The following is a 4,667-nucleotide window of genomic DNA, read 5'->3' as shown; positions in this document are numbered from 1 at the left end:
GTCAGGAGTTCAGTTCATAGGTAAGGAAAACGTGAAAACGAAATCAGAACACATAGCAACAAAGGGGACGGAACGACACACTACTAACAACTGAAGTTGAACATGTGCTTCGCTTTTTTAGTCATGCGTGTTTATATCTTTCTGTGGTTTTGATTACACTTCAGTTACTAGTAGCGTACTGTCCTGTCTGCCACCTTCATTCCTCTATGGATGTGTGATTGTTTAGTTTTGCAATTTTTTCGTACTGTGTGTTTACATCTTTCTGTGGTTTCGATTAAACTTCAGTTGCTAGTAGCGCGTCATCCTGTCCCCTTCATTTCTCTGTGCTGTGATTCTTTTTGCACGCCCCTCTTAACTATGAATATACACCAACTCGCCCAACTGCCCCTGTTAAGACTTATGTTTGCTGAATAACACTGGGTCCACTCAGCGTCTTTTTAAACAATGCGAAATTTTCAAATGCACACGATATCAGAAAGGTTGCACGCAGTATTGCGCATAACGCTCTGCATCAATACCAGTGTTGGCCTAAATGTGGTAAGATGTACGAGCTGTTCGACATAGTGTAAAGTGAGGCACATCGGGGTGTTCCCACAATCATGGGTGTCGGCAGGGGTTTGCACAAAGGGCACCTGCCGCCATCAAGACACACCAGCACTTGACCCCACCCAAGCTACACCAATGCTCTCCTGCTCACCAGGCCGACACGTTACGCCGCCTTGCACCCCAAGACAAAATCCTGCCGACACTCATGGCCACAATACACTTGACTTGAACACAGACTGGTGGGCAAGCAACACTTGCTGCTTTGCCAGAAGTGTATTCCTGAAAATTACACAAAAAAGAAGTCCACTAAGATTTCTGTATACATAAAAATGAATGCCTTACCGAAGATTCGCACTTGACTATCCTTATTGCAGACATTTTGTCAAAACACGAAATGAATACAAAACTGAGATGCTGCTAAGTACTTCCTTGTGAGCGTTTCACTTCGTGTGCACAGGGCGAAAAACAAACGGATGTAAAAAAAATGCGAAACACCACCAGAAGTGTACTCTTGCCATGTTTACCATATAGTTTTTGATGTCAGTAAAGTTATCACTATAAGTACACTTTAAAAGGGTTGTGAATGTTAGCAAGGTCTTGATTAACCGCACCTACTCTGTTTAGGAGTGAAGACTGGGCAACTTGGCACTGAACCATGGCAAAAATAAACAGCGCACTTCTAGTGAGGATAAACTAAGGCCTGGGCACAATAACAGCGGTTTCACCTTGTCAAATTGTGTCAACAGTCATGATACTATGTATTGACCTTGAAAACTATGGCAACATAATGCAAAACAGCAAATTAACGAGATGGAATAGACAAGATGATTCAACAATCTGGTTCAACAGACTCAACAGCTGACTTATATCAATGCGATTAAATTAGCCTTGCACATCTCATAATGGCTAAGAATATGCACATGTAACCTTGGCAAATTCCACTGTTGATACGTGACCAATGAAGTTGCATTCCTTCCATGCCGTTGAATGGCCGTTCCTTCTTTTCTGTTTTCACTGTTTTCTGATTTTGATTGTTTTCACTAGCATAAATGTTCACCCTTTTGATTTTGTCACTTTGCAGATGGCGTACGTGTTTTGCCTTTGAATGTGCACGTTTCTTCTGCTTCGTCTTTCCTGTTTCTTTTTGTATGCGTATATGTTTTGCCTTTGAACGTGCACACGTTTCTGCTGCTCTGTCTCTCTTTTTGCTCTACTGGGCCTTGTGCACTTCTCAAGCTACCATTGTCGCTTTTCACTTGAGGCCCATTTCCTGTATTTTGCTGGAATAAACATTTATCCATTCATTCAATACCATAAAATGCATGTGCTTCACAATACACACTGCACTTAGCAGATGTCTGTCACATGATATGGCCGTCATTGTATAGCTTTAACATGATTTATTCGTTCTAGCTAAATGAATCCAAGCTAATGATGTTAATGTACCTTGATATGCTATTTCACTGTTCCTTGATGCATATGTATGAAGGTACAGTGCTTATGTACCTTAATATGCTATTTCAGGAGACGGGCAGAGTGCGCAATGCAAAATTGTTGCAGAAAAGTCTTTTCACTTCCTGACAATCTGTGCTTTGGTGGGTTCTCACAGTTGCATGGCGGGAGAAAGATGTCCAGGGTAGTTGACTGCATCCAAGGTAGATGCTGCAAAATGAGAGCGCACGGTCTTGTCACATGTCAATGTGCGCAAATTGACACGATGAAGAAGGATTAAAACAAACAAATGAAGTTGGAGAAAAGAATAAATCGAAAACAAAGTTGTCCTTTATGCACATTCCATCATGTGACAATGTGATAACCGTGGCCTTTTGCTCTAATGTATATTCCCTGAAAGCATCATGCCTCATTCATGCTTTATCGCAGGCAAGAAAATTATATCGTGCAAACAACTTTATCAGGGCGCACTCCTGGGTCGATTGACTGGTCGTATGAAGCATGAGTGATATTCACAGAAGTTCCAAAACATGCATCACACATCATTGCTATGCGAGTTTAACGACTTAAATGCGAAGCATTTGTTAAACACTTCTACGACTTTGAACGGATCTATCTACCTATCTATCTAGCCGCCTATGACTCATAGCTCGTGTGGGTGTTTCATTAATGGGATGTATGCCAAAATTCGTGTGGCATGACGACTGCATGAAGAACATGAATGATGGGTCTTAACTTGAAAATCATGATATGCATTTCATTAACGACATGATTTACACGTCACTCTCTTGGTTCTCTTGCGACTGTTTCGTTAACTTGATATTTACCAAAACAGGTATGGCGTCACAAGAGTGTATGACGCACATAAACGACAGTTACTAACATGCAAATCATGACACGCTTGTCATGTATGGCGTTATTTTGACAACATGGTCTCGGGGGCGCTAGTGGCCGTTTCGCATGCTCCATATACACCAAAATTGGTATTGTGCTGTGTGACTGCACGTCCAACATAAATGACAGCTGGCAACATGAAAATAATGACATGCATGTCATGTACACACGCCACGCTCATGGTGCGCTCGCGGCCGGTTCGCTAGCTTGACATACACCTAAATTGATATAGCGTCACGTGATTGTGCGACGAACATAAATGACATATAGTAACATGAAAATAACGACATGTATGTCATTTACGGCATGGAGACTGGTGCACTCGCGTCCGGTTCTCTAACTTGATATCATACCAAGACTGGTATAGCGTGACGTGACTGTATGACGTACATAAATGACAGCTGGTAACATGGAAACAATGAATGACATGCGTGTAATGTACAGCATGGGTTACATGCCACGCTCATGGTGCGCTGGCGGGCATTTCGCAAGCTTGACATGCCGATTTTCTTTTCTTTCTTTTTTTTCTTGCTTTTCATAGCACTTTTCAAGCGACGCAATGTGCAGAAGGTCATCTACAGGTGCATAAGCGACGATAAGGGCTCGCAAAGAGAGAGAACATCAGTATTACTTACCATTTTTGTTCCTGACTGTGCCGAGCACGCAGGGCGCCCATCATCTGCTTGGTAATGCACAGCGGCACGCTCGCTTGAGTCGACGGGCCGTCGCGATTATCGCACTCGCAGCGCAGCATGTCGCACTGTCGTCAAACCACGCATATCACATCCAGCGGCGAGAACACAGTGAGGCTGCAGGCACAAAACGCGCACACACGACCGACACAGCTGATCACTTGAGAAGTGGCGTTTACAAGGCCTAGCCGGCGTAGCTACGACCAAGGAGGTTGTTGGCTACGACGATCGCGCCGCCGCGGGAACTACTCCCTCCTCACGTTTCTTTCTTTTTTTTGTTTTTTTTTCTTCGCGCGCGCACGCGGGGGAAGCTTTGTCCCATTTCACTTCGGTAGCGCCTCGTCTGGCTTGCTTTTGACCTGGCGGGGGCGGGCCGCAGTAGGCTGCAGAGGCCAAAGGGCTTGCTCGCTTCCTCTCCAGCCGTTCTGGGCTATCTGTGCAAGGGATTTTTAGTGCGCTGAAGCATGCCGCCTCTTTCTTTTACTTCTTTCCCCCGCACAGCTGCATGCATGCCCGCCAGCACTGAAGGCATTATGGAAAGCTTCGGAAAAAAAAAGAGAAAACATGCCAGAGGAAATGAGATGGGAGTTTTTTGTTCCTCTAACTCCATTCGACGAATGGCGTCAGATAGTGAATTTACCTCCTTTCTTCCACATATTTTTCTTAACGAAGTAAAATTGAGGACGCAGAACTTTATTGCACCCACCTCATTACACCCTAAGGTAGTACTGTCCAGATGGAGGTAGTATTAAGGGGGATTGTAGCCCTTAAAACGCCCAATTCGGCTAGTTTGCGTTTGCAGTGTGGCTGCCGAACGGGATGCGCGTGCCTGTCCATATTGTGACGACAGGACGGCGCGCGCTATACAGCTCCAAATGCTTGCCGCTGTCTGGCTTTCATTTGACGCAGATTGTACAAGCCGCGAGCAGCAGTTACTGAACGGCCCGACATCTATCTGACAGCACTTTCACCCGCAACTCCAAAGGCTCTGTCTAGCTAATGAGAATGGAAGTGTACGCTGTCACAGCCTGATGTCTCTGGAGGAATGCAGAACGTATACAGCATTGACTTTTGAAACGGCCC

General features: G+C 44.7%; 1 long non-coding RNA gene across 1 annotated transcript; it reads right to left on the bottom strand.

Moving 5' to 3' along the window:
• Window positions 1-1,767: 1,767 nt before the first annotated feature.
• LOC125759822 (uncharacterized) lies at window positions 1,768-3,754 on the bottom strand. The gene is made up of 2 exons (XR_007417523.1): window positions 3,528-3,754; window positions 1,768-2,208 (listed from the first exon to the last, which is right to left on the bottom strand). It is a non-coding gene; the product is annotated as an uncharacterized LOC125759822 (long non-coding RNA).
• Between the last annotated feature and the right edge of the window lie 913 nt (window positions 3,755-4,667).

Source organism: Rhipicephalus sanguineus, chromosome 9 (assembly GCF_013339695.2).
Source record: "Rhipicephalus sanguineus isolate Rsan-2018 chromosome 9, BIME_Rsan_1.4, whole genome shotgun sequence".
Classification (NCBI taxonomy): Eukaryota; Metazoa; Arthropoda; class Arachnida; order Ixodida; family Ixodidae; genus Rhipicephalus; species Rhipicephalus sanguineus.
Note: the sequence above shows the minus strand (reverse complement) of the source record. Positions and strands in the feature narration are given on the sequence as shown.